The 23,567-nt window shown below is 36.4% G+C and overlaps 1 protein-coding gene across 1 annotated transcript in view; it reads right to left on the bottom strand.

Moving 5' to 3' along the window:
• LOC134843544 (E3 ubiquitin-protein ligase MARCHF6-like) overlaps positions 1-21,984 on the bottom strand; it is a 62,809-nt gene extending 40,825 nt beyond the window's left edge. The window contains exon 1 of the mRNA XM_063859652.1: positions 21,972-21,984. The gene's annotated coding sequence lies outside the window, so the exon portion shown is untranslated. The remainder of the gene's footprint in view (positions 1-21,971) is intronic.
• Positions 21,985-23,567: the final 1,583 nt, after the last annotated feature.

Genomic DNA, 23,567 nt, shown 5'->3' with positions numbered 1-23,567 from the left:
CATGTCTTAAAAAAACTTTAACATCGTTTTCTATCCGATCTGTTTCCTCCTTTTTTGAACATCCTGCAATACCAAACTGTTCCAGTGAGGTTTGCGTAATCGAATTCCAATTTGCTACCACACCTACGTGGAACCAATTCAAGCAGGTTTCGCATTCTACCCCTGTATCTCTTTTTTCTGACATCCAGGACAGACTCCGTTGTTAAGCTCATTTAGCAACGTCTCTTTTGGTTTTTCTTTCTTTAGTGCAGGTTTGTATTATTTGAGCATTACATTGGCCAGTATTATTCGTTGGGAGGCTCCCTTTGCTAAACCGTCTTTTTGCACTTAGCAAAAACCATCGCATTTTAAGTGTACCTTCTTCACAGCCAAATTTAGTAGATTTTTCTTAATTATGCGAGATAGTTCCTATGGATTGGTTTGCTCTTACAATCTCCTCCTGTCTATTTCAACAGCTTCCTTGTTGGAAACTTAAGTGTACAAACTCTTTACATCAGGAGAAAGTATACTCCCATCAGAGTCCAATTGAGTTTTCCTCATGATATCCCTGGCCATTTGAGGGTTCGTTTCTATTTTAGCGCCTTAATTTTTTCAAAGCATTTTGCCAATAATTCAATTAGATGCACAATTGTGCGACCAAGGAATGGACGGGACAAAATGATGTATCTTTTTGTGCATTTTACTAATCCAAATAACCTAGCCGTCTGCGCCCTGGTTGATCTCGCCTTTCTTCTTTATGGCAAAAATTATTTGTTGTTATCTTTTTCAATGTTTATGACAACACTGTCAGTCTGATTCTTCCTCTCAACGATTTTTTCTACCTGCATTAAACTGTTCAGTTTCCTCTTATAATTTTCCTTTTTCACTCCACAAAAAATCATTCCGTTATCAAACGGAACTGTCAGAAGACCGTTGTCCTATAAACAATTTATGGTTTTTCAATTTTTTTTGTCAGAGGGTGTCTGTTTCAACTTCTTATCACATCTTTTTGCTGCTGCTTCAACCTGACATGGTTTTTTCCGGGTATTTCATTTAAAAAAAGCTCAAAACACTATCGGCAAGAAAATAAAATTACCTAAACTTGTCTCTTACCGGATGTTTTGGTCCAAAGCCTAAGACTTCCAGGACCCACTGCGGCAAAATCATTTTGCTTAGTGTTCTGACAGACCTTTCACCCAAATTTTTTAACGGTCTATTCCGTCTTTCTCAAAATTTTTCAAAAATCGGCCTATCAAGTTGTTGACATTGTTCTGATGTCGGCTCAGTTTTTCTTGTTCTTGTGTAAGATTATCAGATTGTTGACATTGAACCTTGCAGCTTTTAGTAGAATTTCACAGAATGCCACCCTTTGTGATTTATACCCCTTCTTCCAACCTCACTTGCATTACTTAGGTTACTTGATGATTGAAAAAATCCGCATTTGCCTTGCCTGACTCAGATCTCAAGTTTTAATTAAAAGCTGTGCACCGCTTGATACAAGAAAACACCGTTATCAGAAACAAAAAACCGTAGAAAACCTGGCAAAACATCGTTATCGAGCCCTTCCTCAGAAATTTAGTTCTGAGAAAACTGCTATTAAATGTATTGAATATTTTCAGGTAGTCTAACACAATTTTCCAGTTGAGTTTATATTTCAGGACCAATCTGAGGAGTGGTGGTGGCAGCAAGGTTGCGGTCATCTCTGCTTTGCAGGCCACGAGCAGTTGAACTCATGTGGAACTCAGCAAAGAAAAAACAAACCCGACAGTATCTTACCACTTACTGGTCGTTCGCCTTCTCCTGGAGTTCAACAGCCAACGCTTCCACCCTCCGCGCCCCTACTCGGCGGCTTCCCTGCAATGGCGTCTTGGTTCGTGCCGTATATTCGAGAAAACTCTGGACAGGTTGTCTCGATGGGACAGCACCACCCGTAGTGACCTCAGTTTCATTTCACTGGACAGGTGCAGATGGAGATACTCTCTGAGGACGGCAGGCTACTGTCTCTGGCTTGTAGAGATAAGGTTACTGGTTGTTTTTATGACGATAATCGCTGTCTTCCGCAGATCCTTGAAGATAGCAGGACTGCTCGTTCTCCTGCAGTAGACAATGACTTTTATTTGTTGTCGGTTGGACCGTTGCGACGCCCGTTGTTCATTGGCCGTATAGTTACTGGTTTGATTCGATGTTTTGCTGTTGTTCAGCACATCGTGCCAGGGGATGATCTGCTTGCTGGCTAGAGATTGCTGCTCTAACAAAAGTCGCTCTTTTCTAAAACAAGGCCTATCAGTGCATTTCTAGTTGTAGTCAATTCAGATTACAAGGACAAAGATGTTTTCTGATGTTTAGTTCTTGCAGTTTATCTGTAATTGCTTCACTGTTACCTGCTGATAACTAAAAGTTGGTAACTAAAAACATCCGCATTCGTCAGGCCTAACTCAGATCTCAAGAGTCTGAATTGAAAGGAGTGGTGGTGGCAACGATTTTGATCTGGCCTACATGGAATAAAAACGACAGGTTAAGTGGTGGTAAACAATTCCACTAAATTGGAAAAACATAGTTTAAATGATTGGCAATTATTTTTTCTTTCGTGATCATTTCATTAAAACAATTACGCAAAGCAGTGATATATGACTTAGTTGAACCGGAGAATCAAATAAGGTTAATACATCTCCATTCATCCTTTCATAGAAAAGAATAGCATAAAAGAGAAATGACTGATTTTTTTTGTTTATCTTACAACCACTGCGACATTAGACCAGAATGGCGACTAAAATGCATGGCAGAATCGAAATTTTATCTGTATCAGTTGAGTGGGAGAATTGGCTGTTTCGGAGAGTTAACGGTCTTGTGTGACAGAATAAACGAATTGGGAGAAGTCGGTTTTAATTGACATGTGAAAATTTAAAAATTCGTTTGTAAACACAACTGACCATTTTTATTTTCACCAATGCTGAAAAAGCGCGAAAATTAGAAAATCGACTTTCGGCGGTCGGAATAAGAACCACAATTTTCGCGGAGAAAAACTAACAGCAGATAAAGATTAACTGTCGGAGACATTAGCAGAAGAGAATTCCGAATTTTAACGACTGTGCAGCTACAATCGTTACGGAGTAGTTCCCGAGAATTCGGAAGGGTATTAGGAGGGTTTTGCTACCCTTCCTGATCAACAACAAGAAAAATCTTTTTCCGGATTCAAGAATCCGGAAGGGTCTTGGAAAGAGACCTGAATTTCATTTTACAACAAGTCTTAGCTTCCTGAAATGTCCTGAAATAAATTGAATAACCTCAATTTCGTTTTCAGACAATGAGAAGCTAGGAGTTGAGGGAAAGGGTTGATCCATCTCCGATGGATATGATGATTTTTATCTACTGAACACAAGCAATAGTACTATGATAATAAGTGGTAGCCCTGTTTTAGAAGTGACATCGTGGTCTAGGGAAACTGAGACCTAGCCATGAACTCACTATTTTTACAAGTAACTAAGTTAGTTTGCGCGATCTGGCCGATAACCTTAAAGAGTAACGACTTTGTCGACCCAATGTTAATGGACCACACATTGAACTGGCTTTGGTAGAGACGGTTAGAAGCATGTGAAGCTGTGTTTAAATGCTAGCCAGTCGTTTTAGGGCCTAGCTTTAATTTCCGTCGGTATGTATTTCCGGGCGAGTATTACACACTTTGCCAAATCAATCACTGCAAAAATTAGTTTTTGCCAACGTTTTTTTGAATTTTGAGTTACTTTATCTAAATTCAGTTCTTGTTGTTTTTCAATTTTTTATCGCGCTCTGACTGAACCAATTCTTATTTCGCTCTTCTTTTGTGTTGAATCTTTCAATTTTTTTTTGGCTGGTTGGAAGTTGCGCAAGAGCATAAGAACATAAATTTAACATCACACAAAACATCATTTTTCAAAGTTTTTTGGGTCTAATTAGGAAACCAAGGAAGAACGGATGGAGCAAAAAAACGATTTTTGTTATTATTATTTTGAATTAAAATATTTTTGGACTGCTTTTTCTTTTTTTTAAATGTTTGCCAGAATACGTAAATAAAAAAATCTGTTTGATTGGGTGTATCATAGCAAATTTTAATTCCGTTTGTTTCACTTTGCTAAATCACTGATTCGTGTTGCATCATTTGGACAAAACTTCGATTAAGCCATATGAAACGAAATTAAATTCCACAGGTTTGATCTCCAATTCGTTAAAACTTTCACGTTGTAATCACTCTTCAAAATAATTTCGAAACAAGATTATGAATATTCAAAGTAAATTGTTCAAGAAACTCGAAAAAAAATCATTCTGATTGAGTTCTAACAAATTAAAGACCAGTTTATTCTTTCTGGAAACAACAAAATTAGGTTTTTTTTCTTCAACCCACGCTGACTTTATTTTGGTTGAGAAGCACTTTAAATTAGCTTCTCAATTTTGGGGCCAATTCAACTGGTATATATAAAAAAAACATCTTTTTGTTCATCGCCCATTGTATGTCATATCTAAACATCACATGTGTACGAGGGTCACACTTCAGATATTTAGGAGTCACGTTCAGAATTCTCTGATTTGTAAGTCCCCATGTCGTGAGGAAAGTTTTTAACCTGCATGCGCTTTCGAATGACAACAGTTTGTACTGAGAAACTGCTGATTGGTTGAAATGTGAAAATTTTCAAAGACTAATTAAATTGTTTCTACAAGACCTGCGTTAACTTTTTCTTCCTTACTTCCCGAGAGTAATGCGGCAAAAAAGGCGGCATGAGTTAGTGGAATTGATGGCCGCTGTTTTTTTATTTTTAAAAAACTTTGGGCTGCAATTGTTATTTGATGGAGATTTGAAGTACCATATCACGGTTTTGTCTTTTGAAAACTTTTTGTTCGAGAAATAAAAATCGCCGCAAAAAACAACCAAAATTTTTTATTGAACATTGTCAACAAAGAAAAAGAAATAAAAAATTAGTTGTTTAAGTTTAACCAAAAAAAAAACAGAATCAATTTTTTTTGAAAAATGTTCCTCTATTTCATATCATTTATTTTATGGAACTAATTTGGGTTGTTGATCAGTTTCTTTGTTTTTTCGCAACTTTGTAACGTTGATTTCTGTGCTAATTTGCATTCAGAGGCTAAATGAGAAGCATCGAGCATCATTAGAGCAGAATTACTGAGCGGAACGTGCCTTATATTTACAATTAAAAGGGTTGCTCTATCAAACTTATGATTTCAACTTATTTTTTAGAATTGCAAAAGCTGGATGTTTTGATATTGACTTAAATAGTCAATTAACAGTTAAGTTTTTGTGACCCTGTAAAGTAACCAAACGCACCATATTAAACAATCTAAATACTTCCTCTGCCTAAATCACATTCTTCAAAGGCTAAAACTTTAATTTTGTATCTGAATAGTTTGAGATTGCGTTGAAAATTTAAATCCAACGAGCTTTCCAGCAAGTTTTGTGCATTTTTTTTGAACAGTTCAACGAATAAGAACAAAAACATCAGATATAAGTTAAAAATATCCTTAAAAAGTCATTCATTCGAAATAAAATGCAACATTTTTTTAGCCAACCATTTATTAAATTTAGCCTTTTTCTACCTTTTTAAGTTTTCAGTTTTTTTATTTTTATTTTTCTGGTTCTTTACTGATATGTGAAATATTTCAAAAAAATTTTATTTTGAAGTTTTTGATTCCAGAACTAAGAATTCAATGTCAGCTGGGTCAGCTCCATGTTTTCAAAACTTGTGCGCGTATTAAATTGTGGCCCCTTTTTCTTAATGTGCAGCTATTCTAATGCAAGTGATTCGTAATTGATGGCTGCCTAGTCATTTTCCTACCCTTTGAGAACCATTTCGTTTTTTTGAATACTTTGGAAAATTAGTTTGAAGAAGGAACACAAGGTTCCAGTTTAGCACTATAAGTGTGGTCAATTATATCGGTGCAATTTTGATCTTGCGAACTTTCTCCGCATATTTTGTCTGACTGTGATTCCTCCAAAGTTGAACTATCCAGCTCGTTTACCAGCTCAAGCTCCGCTCTTTTTTTCTCTTTTGAAATTAGAAGCCTAGTAATGGGTATTAAGCTTAGTAATGGGTAGCTGGGTCCCAATATCTAGGGCTCCGTTTCTCTGACATAATATGATTGCACTGATATTTTTCCGTGTCTTTGGGATTTCTGTCAGTTTCTCTGTAGTGCCCACTCTGTAATTGCACTGTGAAGGTGGCTGTTGATAGTTTTAATAATGATGTCGTTTCACACCATGACTAGGTGTATTCCGTTTTTCTTTTTACGTCCATTGTTTCGAGTCGTAAAATCAAGTCTGCAATTTCGCTGTCAAAAATTGGCTCCGTTCAATTTTTTTGGATTTCATTTTCTGAGCCATTTCAATTTTTTCAAGTTCAAACCACCGTTTAAGCGCATCATCGTAGGTTCCATCCACATGCTCCAAACCAAAGATTTCGAAGTTTGAACCTTGAGTTTGAACCTTGAGCCTAATAGAAGTCCTATTGCAATTCTGGGTTGTTGGTTCGACTGTTTTAACCTTAAATTTTTGCACGGGATGACGTTCAACCATTGGGAGCCAAATCTATCTTGGAACGTGTTGAATCTTTTTACGTGCGTTGGTTTGAGTCGTAAAATCAAGTCTGCAGTTTCGCTGTTAAAAATTGCCTCCGTCCAATTTGTTTAGATTTCGTTTTCCGGAGGTATTTCAATTTTTCCAAGTTCAAACCACCGTTTAAGCGCATTGTCATATGTTCCGTCTAACCAAAGATTTCGAAGTTTGAACCTTGGTTTGGGAGTTTGACCTTGTTTAGTCTTGTTTTTGGGGTGAAATGCAATTTTTCAAAGATTCGAATTGAACCTGTCATGCTCAAGTTTCTCGCGCTAACTGAAAATACGAGAAAATAAAATCAGAAGAATTGAACTGCAATCGCGGGAAAGTAGTCCAAAAAATAGGAACGTGAAATTGCTATTCGCCGTTTTGCCATATAAATCGAACGAGAGTAGAGCTGTCCTATTCTTGGAAACGGACCGAGAGTGGCGGAAACAAATAGTGACGGGAACAAATAGAGATGATCGAGTGGAACAGAGCGGAAAGTTGGACAGCTGAAGTTGCCCAATAGTCCAAATAGAAAACTTGTGTCTTGAAATAAAACTTGTTCATTTCAAGCTTCTTGACTTAAACTTGTTTACCGGATTAATTCTAGACTTACTTTATAATTTAGTTAATCAATTCTAGAGGTCGTGTCGGTATGTAAATATCCAATTTAAATTTCTTGAGTGTGTTTTACATTATAATGATGAGTTAGGGAGAGTTTTAGGTTGATCCATCTGAAATGGATCAAAGGTCCACTGTCTAATAAAAAGTAACGGTATAAGTAAGGTTCCAACCCTGTTTTTAATGGCGTTCGCGTGTTGTAGGTATTTTGAGAACTGAGCATGGGGATGTTCTTATTTTCTAGAGTGGGGTGCGGGGGGTAATTTGGTAGTAGCCTTCAAGCTGTAACACGGTTTGTGGTCTCATGTCGCAAGTGAACCGAATTGGCTCCGACCGCTTGAGATAGAAAAACACATGAGATAGTGTCCCTGACTCTTGAGCCAATGGTTATAGGGCATTTTTTTTTAACCTCATATGTGACTTTAAGTAGGCGACTGGTAAATTACCCGTGTCAGCTGGCGCCAAACTCTTATCGCTTCCAAAGCCAGATGCCGGCATACGTCCCATTGCGGTCAGAAACACGCTGCCACGACTTACCGGGAAGTGTGTCTCGAAAAACGAAACACCTCGATTCTTGTCTCATTTTGAACCTATTCAATTATGGACCGGAAGGCGCAGCGGATTTGAAGCAGCCGTTTACGCCGCTAGGGCCTTATTGGCCGACGCACGCAATAACACTGCATTATTGCAGATGGACTTCCGAAACGCGTTCAATATGATCAGACGCGACACGGCAGCTGAAGTTATTTCCGAGAAGGCTCCAGGAGCATACAAGTTTTATCAAACATGCTACAAGAGTTCAACTTTGCTGTGATACATTGACCACCTTTTGTGCTCTGATGAGGAATTCCAGCAAGGACAACCAATCTCATCCATCAGCTTCTCGTTGTGCATCCAAGATATCTTTGAGAGATTGCAAGCCACATTCAAACAAGCTTATCTGGACGACGTGTCTTTGGGCGGACTTTGGGAAATGGTTCTCAAAGCGGTTCTCAAATGAGTGCCCTTGAGTCAAACTTATGGCTGGTGAAGTTGCAACACTGTTAGGATCCGCCCTTGGCTCGTCTGCATTACCATCTGTTTTGACAGAAAAAGGCAATATGGTGAAGCATCTCTGCAAAATACTAGACTTGCTCTCGCGGCAAACGGCCTTTTTCCTGCGTTAAAACAGTTTCTAGGCACTCCAATTGATGTACATCTTATGTACCGCCCCTACTTTCTCTGCACCAGATGTTATTTCACAGATTGACTCGAAATTGACAACCTCAGAGAAGCACATTCTGAATGTAGCCATGGATGAGATATCATGGGCGCAAATATCTCTGCCAGTCAAGATGGGTGGCTCTGGTTTACAAAACATGATTGACCTCTCCAGCTCTGCCTATCTATCCTCAGAAAAGGCCAACAGCCTGATGGTCGGTCGACTCCTTAATGACCATGCATATGAGCTCCCGATTGATACGGCAATAGCAACATGGTTCGAGCGATCGCATGCCACGCCACCAGACACGCAGACCTCCAAACAGAAGTCATGGATTGAACCGATCCATCGCCATACTAAAATGCGGCTTCTCCAACGAACCAGCGACACTGAGTTGGCAAGGTACAAGGCGTCAGATGCACTGGTTCAGGTGACTGGCAGAATGCACTGCCTCATCAAACTTGGGTCTTGAGATGTCTGATGACTGCTTCCGGATCTCAGCCTGTCTGCAGTTGGGCGCCCCTGTAACCAGGCACTCACCTGCCCCAACATGAGGAGCAGACACGCTCGCCACTAGACCTGCAATAAAATGATACAGAAAACGCCCCGATGGCGTGCCGCTGCTCCCATCGTGCCGAGGTTGTGTTGTAGCATGGGACTTCACATGCACACACAGACTCGCCATTAGCAACCCACGCCTGGCCACCTGTTATGAACCTGCAATTGCCACTGAAACTGAGCACCGCAAGTGTGGCCAATACTCTGCCCTTCCTCAGCACACGGTTCTCGAGCCCGTTGCAATCGAGACGCTTGGCGGAATTGGGAAAAGCAGTTATAGTTTCTTGCGCACGATTGGGCTCCGCATGAAATGAGTTTCTGCTGAGTCGCGCAGCCTTGCATTTCTACGCCAGCGACTCAGCTTTGAAGTGCAGTCTGGTATTGCAGGAATTGCGAAAAACAGCAGGAAACAGATCGGAATGAGAATGGTATTTAAGTTTTTCTAAGATGTGTGGATGACTGTGAGGGGCGATCATGGGACAGTCCTAGACGCTACCAACAACTTGAACCCAAACTTGCAGTTTACTCTAGAAGAACTAGATAGAAAAGGTAATTTGACATTTTTGGATTCAAATGTAAAATTGGACTCACGGAAACAGGTCAGCTATGGGTGGTTCCTTTAACTCACAGATACCGGTACCAATCTTAAGTTTAGGCCTGCGCCCCTTTGCAGCACACAGATACGCTTTTGAAGGAACGGTTAATCAGGTTTTCAGAAGTACCCCATGGGTAAACTTTGACAGAGCAATGGAGAGGAATCGGAAACATTAGTTTGAAATTTGATATCCAGAGCAATGATTGGACAAGGTATTGCTTGAATTTTTTGACAAGTTCAATGAGGATTGATTTTTTTAAAGGCTACGGCATCAAAACAGAGAAATGATGAATTGTGGAAAGACTCACCAGCATTTTTGACAAGGCAACAATGCGTTTTTTGTACTTCAATTTCCCGGTTGGTGAATTAATCGCGCGTGCTGATTTTTGGCATTTTTCTCCAAATATGCAAAGCCTCTAGCGTTAGTAGCTTATGAGTGTTGTCTGTTTGGTCTGTATTCTCTGACTTCAGCTCAGCAGTACCGCCTAGCTTCTTACTTACGGAATTGTTGAAAATGATACCCTCTTTGCTGTGTCCGTCAACGCTCGTGGTTTAATGTCCTTGCCTGGTCGACATGAGTGGAGTTACATTCATCACGTGTAAGCTTTTACGCCACTTTTGATCTTAGTTCACGCCCAAGGAAGGTTTTGAGAAATGACAATCTTGTTTTAATTTTTCTTTTTGTAAAATTATTTGTGTCCCGGATATTTGTCGCACATTCGCAGCTAACAGTTGCGATGGATTACCTCAATATTGCACCGTCAAAAGTGGAGTGAGTCTTCAAATAATTCTTTATTTTTCTGTTTTGATGCCCTAGCCTCAAAAATTTTTATTCCTGTTTGATCTGGTCAAAATTTTCAAGCACTATTTTGTCTGACCAATGATTTTGACAATGATCTGTCAAAATTTACCCATGGTGAGCTACTTCTGTTTTCCTCAAGATATCCCTTGAGGGTTTGTTTTTATGTTAGCGCCTTAATTTTTTCAATAGATGCCAATAATTCTGCCAATAATAATTCATTTAGATGCACAATTGTGCGACCAAAGAATAGACGGGACAAATTGATGTATCTTTTTGTGCATTTTTACTAATCCACATAGCCTAGCCGTCTACGCCCTGGTTGATCTCGCCTTTCTTCTTTATGGCAAAAAAATATTTGTTGTTCTCTTTTTCAATGTTTATAGAGCACTGTCAGTCTGATTCTTCCTCTCAACGAATTTTTTTACCTGCATTAAACCGTTCAGTTTCCTCTTATAATTTTCCTTTTTCACTACACAAAAGTTCATTCCCTTATCAAACGGAACTGCCTTTATAGTTTTTCATTTTTTTCGTCAGAGGGTGTCTGTTTCAACTTCTAATCACATTTCTTTGCTGCTGCTTCAACCTGGCATGGTTTTCTCCGGGTATTTCATTTAAAATAAGCTCAAAACACTATCGGCAAGAAATTGAATTTACCTAAACTTTTCTCTTACCGGATGTTTTGGTCCAAAGCCTAAGACTTTCAGGACCCACTGCGGCAAAATCATTTTGCCTAGTGTTCTGACAGATCTTTCACCCAAATTTTTTAACGGTCTATCCCGTTCTCAAAAGTCGGTCTATCAAGTTGTTGACATTGTTCTGATGTCGGCTCAGTTTTTCTTGTTCTTGTGTAAGATTATCAGATTGTTGACATTGAACCTTGCAGCTTTTGGTAGAATTTTACAGAAGGCAACCCTTTGTGATCTATACCCCTTCTTCCAACCTCACTTGCATTAGTTAGGTTACTTGATGATCAAAAATATCCGCATTTGCCTGGCTAACTCAGATCTCAAGAGTTTTAATTGAAAGCTGTGCACCGCTTGATACAAGAAAACACCGTTATCAAAAACAAAAAACCGTAGAAAGTCTGGCAAAACATCGTTATCGAGACCTTTCCTCAGAAATTTAGTTCTGAGAAAACTGCTATTAAATTTATTGAAATTTTTCAGGTAGTCTAACACAATTTTCCAGTTGAGTTTAACTTTCAGGACCAATCTGAGGAGTGGTGGTGGCAGCAAGGTTGCGGTCATCTCTGTTTTGCAGGCCACGAGCAGTTGAACTCATGTGGAACTCAGCAAAGAAAAAACAAACCCGACAGTATCTTACCACTTACTGGTCGTTCGCCTTCTCCTGGAGTTCAACAGCCAACGCTTCCACCCTCCGCGCCCCTACTCGCGGCGTCCCTGCAATGGCCTCTTGGTTCGTGCCGTATATTCGAGAAAACTCTGGGCAGGTTGTCTCGATGGGACAGCACCACCCGTAGTGACCTCAGTTTCATTTCACTGGACAGGTGTAGATGAAGATACTCTCTGAGGACGGCAGGCTACTGTCTCTGGCTTGTAGAGATAAGGTTACTGGTTGTTTTTATGACGATAATCGCTGTCTTCCGCAGATCCTTGAAGATAGCAGGACTGCTCGTTCTCCTGCAGTAGACAATGACTTTTATTTGTTGTCGGTTGGACCGTTGCGACGCCCGTTGTTCATTGGCCGTATAGTTACTGGTTTGATTCGATGTTTTGCTGTTGTTCAGCACATTGTGCCAGGGGATGATCTGCTTGCTGGCTAGAGATTGCTGCTCTAACAAAAGTCGCTCTTTTCTAAAACAAGGCCTATCAGTGCATTTCTAGTTGTAGTCAATTCAGATTACAAGGACAAAGATGTTTTCTGATGTTTAGTTCTTGCAGTTTATCTGTAATTGCTTCACTGTTACCTGCTGATAACTAAAAGTTGGTAACTAAAAACATCCGCATTCGTCAGGCCTAACTCAGATCTCAAGAGTCTGAATTGAAAGGAGTGGTGGTGGCAACGATTTTGATCTGGCCTACATGGAATAAAAACGACAGGTTAAGTGGTGGTAAACAATTCCACTAAATTGGAAAAACATAGTTTAAATGATTGGCAATTATTTTTTCTTTCGTGATCATTTCATTAAAACAATTACGCAAAGCAGTGATATATGACTTAGTTGAACCGGAGAATCAAATAAGGTTAATACATCTCCATTCATCCTTTCATAGAAAAGAATAGCATAAAAGAGAAATGACTGATTTTTTTTGTTTATCTTACAACCACTGCGACATTAGACCAGAATGGCGACTAAAATGCATGGCAGAATCGAAATTTTATCTGTATCAGTTGAGTGGGAGAATTGGCTGTTTCGGAGAGTTAACGGTCTTGTGTGACAGAATAAACGAATTGGGAGAAGTCGGTTTTAATTGACATGTGAAAATTTAAAAATTCGTTTGTAAACACAACTGACCATTTTTATTTTCACCAATGCTGAAAAAGCGCGAAAATTAGAAAATCGACTTTCGGCGGTCGGAATAAGAACCACAATTTTCGCGGAGAAAAACTAACAGCAGATAAAGATTAACTGTCGGAGACATTAGCAGAAGAGAATTCCGAATTTTAACGACTGTGCAGCTACAATCGTTACGGAGTAGTTCCCGAGAATTCGGAAGGGTATTAGGAGGGTTTTGCTACCCTTCCTGATCAACAACAAGAAAAATCTTTTTCCGGATTCAAGAATCCGGAAGGGTCTTGGAAAGAGACCTGAATTTCATTTTACAACAAGTCTTAGCTTCCTGAAATGTCCTGAAATAAATTGAATAACCTCAATTTCGTTTTCAGACAATGAGAAGCTAGGAGTTGAGGGAAAGGGTTGATCCATCTCCGATGGATATGATGATTTTTATCTACTGAACACAAGCAATAGTACTATGATAATAAGTGGTAGCCCTGTTTTAGAAGTGACATCGTGGTCTAGGGAAACTGAGACCTAGCCATGAACTCACTATTTTTACAAGTAACTAAGTTAGTTTGCGCGATCTGGCCGATAACCTTAAAGAGTAACGACTTTGTCGACCCAATGTTAATGGACCACACATTGAACTGGCTTTGGTAGAGACGGTTAGAAGCATGTGAAGCTGTGTTTAAATGCTAGCCAGTCGTTTTAGGGCCTAGCTTTAATTTCCGTCGGTATGTATTTCCGGGCGAGTATTACACACTTTGCCAATTCAATCACTGCAAAAATTAGTTTTTGCCAACGTTTTTTTGAATTTTGATTTACTTTATCTAAATTCAGTTCTTAATGTTTTTTTTCAATTTTTTTTCGCGCTCTGACTGAACCAATTCTTATTTCGCTCTTCTTTTGTGTTGAATCTTTCAATTTTTTTTTGGCTGGTTGGAAGGTGCGCAAGAGCATAAGAACATAAATTTAACATCACACAAAACATCATTTTTCAAAGTTTTTTGGGTCTAATTAGGAAACCAAGGAAGAACGGATGGAGCAAAAAAACCGATTTTTGTTATTATTATTTTGAATTAAAATATTTTTGGACTGCTTTTTCTTTTTTTTAAATGTTTGCCAGAATACGTAAATAAAAAAATCTGTTTGATTGGGTGTATCATAGCAAATTTTAATTCCGTTTGTTTCACTTTGCCAAATCACTGATTCGTGTTGCATCATTTGGACAAAACTTCGATTAAGCCATATGAAACGAAATTAAATTCCACAGGTTTGATCTCCAATTCGTTAAAACTTTCACGTTGTAATCACTCTTCAAAATAATTTCGAAACAAGATTATGAATATTCAAAGTCAATTGTTCAAGAAACTCGAAAAAAAATCATTCTGATTGAGTTCTAACAAATTAAAGACCAGTTTATTCTTTCTGGAAACAACAAAATTAAGTTTTTTTTCTTCAACCCACGCTGACTTTATTTTGGTTGAGAAGCACTTTAAATTAGCTTCTCAATTTTGGGGCCAATCAACTGGTATATATAAAAAAAACATCTTTTTGTTCATCGCCCATTGTATGTCATATCTAAACATCACATATGTACGAGGGTCACACTTCTGATATTTAGGAGTCACGTTCAGAATTCTTTGATTTGTAAGTCCCCATGTCGTGAGGAAAGTTTTTAACCTGCATGCGCTTTCGAATGACAACAGTTTGTACTGAGAAACTGCTGATTGGTTGAATTGTGAAAATTTTCAAAGACTAATTAAATTGTTTCTACAAGACCTGCGTTAACTTTTTCATCCTTACTTCCCGAGAGTAATGCGGCAAAAATGGCGGCATGAGTTAGTGGAATTGATGGCCGCTGTTTTTTTATTTTTAAAAAACTTTGGGCTGCAATTGTTATTTGATGGAGATTTGAAGTACCATATCACGGTTTTGTCTTTTGAAAGCTTTTTGTTCGAAAAATAAAAATCGCCGCGAAAAACAACCAAAATTTTTGATTGAACATTGTCAACAAAGAAAAAAAAATAAAAAATTAGTTGTTGAAGTTTAACCAAAAAAAAGCAAAATCAATTTTTTTTGAAAAATGCTCCTCTATTTCATATCATTTATTTTATGGAACTAATTTGGGTTGTTGATCAGTTTCTTTGTTTTTTCGCTACTTTGTAACGTTTATTTCTGTGCTAATTTGCATTCAGAGGCTAAATGAGAATCATCGAGCATCATTTGAGCAGAATTACTGAGCGGAATGCGCCTTATATTTACAATTACAAGGGTTGCTCTATCAAACTTATAATTTCAACTTATTTTTTAGAATTGCAAAAGCTGGATGTTTTGATATTGACTTAAATAGTCAATTAACAGTTAAGTTTTTGTGACCCTGTAAAGTAAGCAAACGCACCATATTAAACAATCTAAATACTTCCTCTGCCTAAATCACATTCTTCAAAGGTTAAAACATTAGTTTTGTATCTTAATAGTTTGAGATTGCGTTGAAAATGTAAATCCAACGAGCTTTCCAGCAAGTTTTGTGCATTTTTTTGAATAGTTCAACGAATAAGAACAAAAACATCAGATAGAAATTAAAAATATCATTAAAAAGGTTATACACGTCATTCATTCGAAATTTAATGCAACGATTATTAGCCAACCATTTATTAAATTTAACTTTTTTTACCTTTTTAAGTTTTCAATTTTTTTAATTTTGATTTTTTAGTTCTTCACTGAAATGTGAAATATTTCAAAAACTTGTTTTTTTGAAGTTTTCGATTCCAGAACAAAGATTTCAACGTCAGCTGGGTCCGCTCCATGTTTTCAAAACTTGCGCGCGTATTAAATTGTGGCCCCTTTTTCTTAATGTGCAGCTATTCTAATGCAAGTGATTCGTAATTGATGGCTGCCTAGTCATTTTCCTACCCTATGAGAACCATTTCGTTTTTTGGGTTCTTTGGAAAAATAGTTTGAATAAGGAACACAAGGTCCCAGTTTAGCACTATAAGTGTAGTCAATTGTATCGGTGCAATTTTGATCTTGCGAACTTTCTCCGTATATTTTGCCTGACTGTGATTCCTCCAAAATTGAACTATCCAGCTCGTTTATCAGCTCAAGCTCCGCACTTCTTTCCCCTTTGAAATCAGAAGCCTAGTAATGGGTATTAAGCTTAGTAATGGGTAGCTGGGTCCCGATATCTAGGGTACCGTTTCTCTGACATAAAATGATTGCACTGATATTTGTCCATGTCTTTAGGATTTCTGTCAGTTTCTCTGTAGTGCCCACTCTGTGATTGCACTGTGAAGGTGGCTGTTGATAGTTTTAATAATGATGTCGTTTCACACCATCAACGGGCGTTTTCCTGATTAAGGTACCTGTGAGAGAAGATTTTTCTGTGGCTTCAGTAAGATCGGGTTTAGTGAGAGATAAGACTAGCCAATATCTTGGGTAGAAGTTTTACCCCGGATTGCTTACCTGTTCCAGGTTGTTTTGGAGAAAACTGGCAATTAGAGTGAGGACCATTTCAGTTTTTATTGATAACCCGGGATGACCAAAAATACTAGTAATACAATTTTCATATATGGAAAAATGCTAGTCATACACTTTCCATACAATTCCACACGTACAGAAAATTGCCTGAAAGGTCTATGATTTGTATTTTCTCATATATGGAAATTGTATGACTAGGATTTTTCCATAAACCAAAAATATTGACTTTTTACATTTTAATTTCTCAAAATTTTTTTGTTGTGTTCGTAACCGAACACAAATGACATAAACCTTGATTACTCAAACGTAGTAACCAACGGTTAGGCCGTCTCGTATTAAAAATGCATTGGAAACAGCCTGATATGTGTTACTTCCGTTTCAGACAAATAATATAACGAAAGCAATTAACTTTTAAATTTTGGCAATAATTTTCAAAGATGATTATTTCTAAAATTTGAATTTTTAAACTACCAGACATTGATCAAGGCATACAAAAACATGTCATACAAAAGAAAGAGGAGTTTTAAGCGTTTTTGAAAAAAGTTATGAAGAGAAAAGGAAAAAAATCCAATATTAGTATATCCAGGACTACGTTATACATACAAAAAATTAAATTTTGCATGCAAAATTTTTTTTTCAAAAAATGTTTGTTTGAATACGAAAATCAATTTGCGGTTGAAAAAAAAACAAAAAATTTTTGGGGACAATTTCAAAAATACTTCGAAAAATTTTTGTCGTCGCCATCAAAAAAATGCTAGTCATACAATTTTCATAAATAGAAATTGTATGGTTAGCATTTTTTTCATACCATTTTTTTCCTGTTTTTTTATGAAGAGATACCAATTTCGATACCAAAACAACTATAAAATACCTTTGAAATTCGATTAAACTCATTTTGCAAAAATGTACGAAATTTGTATGACTAGCATTTTTCCATAGACTAAGTGTTTGAAATTGTATGATTAGCATTTTCGGTCTATGGAGGTCAACCCGGGAAAATTAGAGAAAAATTCATCTAAGAACCAAAAAAATATACAACTGAGAACAAGAAAAATTTAACAACACAGCAAACTGTAGGAAAAGTGTAACTTCGAGTTTTAGAAGCTTACCTCTAAAAAATTTGAGAAGGCGTTAAAATTTTAAATGTATCAACCGTTTTTTGCATTGTCCGTTTATGAAAATCTTGCTAATATGTGAAAAAAAGATCTAATTTTTCGAAGTTTAGCCTGAGAGATTTTTTAATTTTTTTTTTATTTATTGCTAGTTTTTCAATAGTTGGATTCATCAATTCAGGTTTTAGCCAAGAAAATTTAATTTAAACGTTGAATTGTCCCTCCGCTAGCCTGGTAACCATCGTGTACACAAACTGCAATGGTTCAGGCTGCAGCACAAAAATAATCTTCACTACATTTTCGGTGAAACGTTGCTGCACTGATGTCTCCACCTCGGTCATGGCCGAAAGTAGCGTTATATTTGCCTCTTCCATGACCACATTACTGGGAACTGATCCATCCGTGCGGCGAGTCATCAGCTCTCTGATTCATAGGTCATCATTCGAGCCGGCTATGATTATTATTTGTGGGTCCATGCTGACAGTCCTCAGCACGCTTATCCTCATACCCACTGCTTGTCCCCAATCCAAGAAAATGTCAGCTCTTTATCTTTAACCCCATCTCGCTTTTCATTTGCCCGTCTCTCTTTATAATATGGAACGCCACTAATATTTGGTTAAGTTTTTGAATGAATGACGCGTATGATACTTTTGAAGATTTCTGATTAGTTTTTATCTATTAGTTAACAGTTAAAAAAACTAAATTTCCAATAAAAAACGTAATCTCGACACAACCTCAAAAACTGAACCCTTAAATCAAAAGTTTTTGTCATAGCATCTGAAGTTCTGCAGTTTCTTTGGTCTAAAGATAGACCCATACCAGTTGGTACATGCTTAGACTGCTATACACACTGTAGAGACACTTTCTTGCTCAGTATAAAGAAACAATTTTCTGCAGTTGGCGCGTAGATTGCAGATACACCTTGAGTCATACTTCAAAGTCTTTTGTGATTGAACTCTCTTCAAGTCTTGTGAAAGTATTTGTTTTATTTCGTTGTTGTTCCGACTTGCGATACGAAAGTAACGGAATAATTGGGCTCGGGTGGGTTTTTTTCTCCAGACAAATTTCGACTTCTTAACTAGCCATTTTTGATGGAATTTTCTTATATCAGTCGAAAGCTATTGTTGTCCTGAGCTTAAATTTGAAAAGATATTTTACCTGTGATCATTTTTCGTAAAGTTATGAGGGTTTAAAGATTGCCATTTTTGCCATTTTGACCAATTTACAATTAACACGCGATATAATTCGCGCGATTAACGCGTAAGCGGAGATTTAATCCGTCATAGAAATCGTTCCAAATTGGTTGAAAGAAGCTCATTTGCCATAATTTATTTGTTACAAGGAGCGAAATCTATTGTTTTGTACTTTAAATGGCGTGTGGGGGGATAATTTTCATCGAAAAATTTTCAAATTTTAGAAAAAAGTTTTTCATTTATTTTATTTCATTAAATTTTTTATGTTGTTTATGTTACTACTGCTCCATAAACGGTAAAAAGCAGTCGGAAATTTCAGGGCTTTGCCCTGATACGAGCAGTCTTGTTTTTATTTGCAATCGAGATTTGGTTTATAGTGTTCATGTTTGTTTTCTTATGATCAAACATTTATTTCGGGTTTAGACGGTAATACTGATGAATATACGAGGAAATTAAGAAAACGAAATGAAAATGGTTTTCTTACAAGGTAAAATACTTGAGCGGTCACGTCTTTTAAGGAAAAGAACATTTGAAAAAATGTTTTTCTTTTTACTTCACTGGTACTGTGTTTTAGAGCACTACGACTAACATCATTTTCTCATATAATGCTACATTTTGGAATGGAACTCGTAAAGTAATTGATTGTTCCGATTTTTGATACGAAATTATCGGAATATTTGTGCTGGGGGTGGGTTTTTTTTCTTCAGACAAATTTCGACTTTTTAACTAGCCATTTTTGACGGATTTTTTTAATATCATTCAAAAGCTATTGTTGTTTTGAGCTTAAATTTGAAAAAATATTTCACCTGTGATCATGTTTCGTAAAGTAATGAGGGTTTAAAGATTGCCATTTTGGCCATTTTGACCAATTTGGGACAATTAACGCGCGATATAATTCGCGCTATTAACGCGTAAGTGGAGATTTAATCCGTCTTAGAAATCGTTCTAAATTGGTTGAACGAAGCTTATTTGCCATAATTGATTTGTTACAAGGAACGAAATCTATCTTTTTGTACTTTATATGGCGTGTGGCGGGATGATTTTCATAAAAAATTTCAAATTTAAGAGAAAAAAATTTTCATTTTATTTTATTTCATTTAACTTTTTTATGTTATTACTGCTCCATAAACCTTAAAAGGCAGTCGGAACATTGAGAGATTCGCCCTGATACGAGCAGTCTTGTTTTGTTTCGTAACGTGTGATTCTATGTCGCTGCGTGAAGCTGAGTTGATTTGTTCGACAGTTTTGTTCGACGAGTTGTTTGGTAGTCTATCTTTGTATAGATCTGTTAAAAATATTGCTCAATGCTTATTGTTCAATTCTTTTCTTTAAAAAAAAACATTTTGATCAATCATAAGTCCAAGCCTTCAGACAGATCGGTATACAGCTTTCTTTTTCGATCTTCAACTAGGTATTTTCAACGTATCAAAAAATACTACGCGGCTGATAATTTTTGATTCAGATTATTTCAGTATACTTTTCAAACGAGTGATGCCAGTGAATGAAATTTTGCGTCACAACCTGCAACAAAACAATACAAATTCAGTTTAAATTGTTTCACTGAATTCATTGTACTTTCGTTGGTGACGATGAGTTCATTCACGTAGTTGGAAACTTTCTAGAATCTTAATTTTTCTAATTTAGTCAATTTTTTGTGACCAGTGGATGCTTCAGAAAGATTGAGACGAGCCGTTCTAGTCATGTTTTATATGAAAAATTGTTCCTGTCAAGTTTCAAAGTTGTTCATTAGGTGTGCTTGTGCATCTACAAATGAAAAAGTGCTTGAAAACCATTTTTTGTCTTGCTTCCACGATTGTCTGTTGAGTGGCATTCATCATTTGTTTATTAGTTTGTTTTGAGAATTTGACATTTTGACATTATAAGTTTCTAAATGGTTTTGAACTTTCAAAAGTAACGAAAGATTTTCAAAGGCTAAGCGAACTTTTTTAAAGGCATTTTTTCGAAAAGTCACCTAATATAAACATAAGGGGTAAGTATAGGCTAACTGCTTCATCTTTCAGTGCCCTGTCAATTGTGTTGGACAGTATTTATTTGGTTTTAGTTTCTTAGCTCTTTTCTTGCCTTCCATCTTCAGTGACCTAGTTACGTACACCAGTAGCGGATTTAGGGGGGGGGGGTGGGGTATGGACGTCTTTTCCTTAGGGATTCGACCCCCTGCCGACCCAAAGGGTCCCCCCTTTGTACTATTTTCAGATAGTCATTTTTGGCTGACTGACCTTAAAATTTTTCTAAAGGCGCCTTTGGCGCCAATATACTAATTTTGAGGGGGGAGCGCGCGCCGAAAAAACGCAATTTTTTGGTCGAAATTTTCCAAACAGTGCCTTAAAATGTCTTTTTTGGCCTTTTTTAAATAATTCGCCTGCGGCGCAGGAAAATTGGTCAAAGTAGGGTCCTTATAGTGGTTGGGAGTACTCAGAAAATCAATTTGAAGTTATTTGAATTGCAAAGCATGCTAATTGTTTGAATTTCTGATTTGTCAGTTTTAATCTCAAAGTTTTGCACTGGAGGACAAAATTTTTTTGTGATCCAGTTTCCACATTTTAGAGGATTGAAAAAAAACAAAGCCTAGTTGTTTGTTCCATATTCATGCTCCGAGCAAAAAATTGGGTAGATTTTTGCTTCCCATTGCTGAGAATGAGAAAGCGGGTCAACCGGCAGAGAAGCGGACAAAATTCTAAGCCACCTTCAACTGCCGTAAAAACAGCTTGCAAAATTGGCAAGTTCTTACTTACAGTGTTAATCTTTATAGCGAAATTTTCAAAATTAGGTGCGAAATCCAATAATCAGTTGCTTCCCCTTCGTTGGATTTTTTTTGATATTTCTCTACATAAAAATGTTTGTCCAAAACAAAAGTTAAGCAAACAAATCAAGAACAGTCTCGGAAATTTTACAAAACAAATTCTTAAACAAAACAAATTCTGATTGTTGAAACACTTAGTATTGATGAACAATAAAACTTATGATGAGTACTGTCTGATCTTCTAAAGATTCAAATGTCAAAAAAAAAGTTTATTTCAGAATATCTTGATTATTTCCCTGATTGTGATTTTTGAAAGACAATCTTGAAGTCGACAAATCAATTTGACAAGCCGAGAATGAAATCATAAAAAGAGTCGGATAAAGGTAAGTCCGAAATTGTTCCTTATTTCGAGGAATAAATTTTTTTTTGACGAATTAGATATTCAAGTGAAACAACAAAAGAACTAGACCTCAGAAAATTCGACAAATATCTAAGACATATATCGAAGATTCATCGACAAATATCTTAAATTCAATAACTCGAGCAGCAGTTTAACAGTATACTTTATCGAACAAGTATTTGGAGGAAACATTTTTGCTGTTATGCATAATCAATTTTGTTTACTATTTAATAAGTTTGAAGAATAGTAATAGTAATAAGTAACAGTTAACTTGAGCAAGCAAAACAAGTGATTCATTCTCGTTTTTAACAGGCTTAGAAATGAATAGAGACGTGCAGAAAATTAAAAACTGGATAGAAAACAGCAAAAAAAAAACGATTAAATTTTTAAAATGCAAATTGCTATTTTTGAAAGAAAGCAACCATTTCCTAGTATCAGTATTAAAAATCTTGAGCCAGTTTTTAATTTTTTTTTTAGTTATAGTTAAAAAATTTTTTTTTAAAAGTAGCAAATAATTCAAGTAAACAAGAAACTCTCTTTGCTCTTTGCTCATTGCCAAACTTTATCTCTGCAGAATGTCTTTATCAAAAAAAATTTGCTAGACATTATAAATCAGATGAAGAGCCGGTAATGTAATGTGGAGTTAGACTATTAGAAAGATAAGCAAATAAAGTGGGTATGCAAAAATTGATAATTTTTCACGAATTTTTTTTAACAGAGAAAAAAAAGAAAGTTTTTTCTAAGCAAGGAGCTTAATCTTCATGAATTGAGTAAAAGGTTGTCGAAGCTAGTAGGACATGAACATTTCTACTCCACATCAGCAGATTGATATCAATTGAAGAAATTAATCAACCCGGGTTGACCAAAAATGCATATCATACATTATTCATGTAATCAGATTTTTTCATGCAATCCATAAGCACAAAAATTTGCTCAATGATACTAGCATGTTAGAATAAACCAAAAAAATAACTTTTTATAAATTAATTTCTCAAAAGTTTTGAGATGTGTTTGTCACCAAACACAAGTGACAGAAACCATGATTTACTCAAAACTAGAAATAGCAAAGTTTTGATTGTCTTGCATTTACAATGAATTGGAAACGACCTAAATTGTAGATGAACCTCTTTCTTACACAAATCATTTACTGAAAGCATCAAATTTTAAAGTTTGCCAAGAATTTTTGAATTGAATATTTTTAAAATTTGAATTTTCAAATTATCAGACATTGATCAAGGCATATATAAACATTCCATACAGAAAAAATAAAAAATTTTTTAGCTTGTTTGAAAATAGTTATTCTGAGAAACGGAAAAAAAATCAATTTTTGTGTATCCACGACTACATGATGCACAAAAAAATTTGCCTGCAAAAAGATTCTTTTCTGGAAAAATTTAACAATTTTTTGATGCAATTTCAAAATTATTTCAAAAATTTTTCTTGTCGCCATCAAAATAAATGATAGTGATAATATTTTCATATATGGAAATTGTACGATTAGCAATTTTTTTGACAAAACATTTTCCTGTTTTATTAGCGCGTGACACCGACATGTTTGCCAAAAACAAGAAAAACAAGAAAAACTCGATGACACCATTTCAGCAAAATGTATGAAATCTAAATAATTGGTATTTTTCGTAATTTCGTGTATGGAACTGTATGAATAGTATTTTTGGTCTATGGAGCTCAACCCGGGAATGTCTCAGCCCAAAAAAATTGAATACTTTTGCATGTAAGGAAGTTTTTAAATCCTACTTCAGGTTTGATGAAAGTTTTATATTTGAAGTAAGCCAATTAAAGAGACAAGAACTGACAAAATTG

This window comes from Symsagittifera roscoffensis, chromosome 4 (assembly GCF_963678635.1).
Source record: "Symsagittifera roscoffensis chromosome 4, txSymRosc1.1, whole genome shotgun sequence".
Taxonomy (NCBI): domain Eukaryota; kingdom Metazoa; phylum Xenacoelomorpha; order Acoela; family Convolutidae; genus Symsagittifera; species Symsagittifera roscoffensis.
Note: the sequence above shows the minus strand (reverse complement) of the source record. Positions and strands in the feature narration are given on the sequence as shown.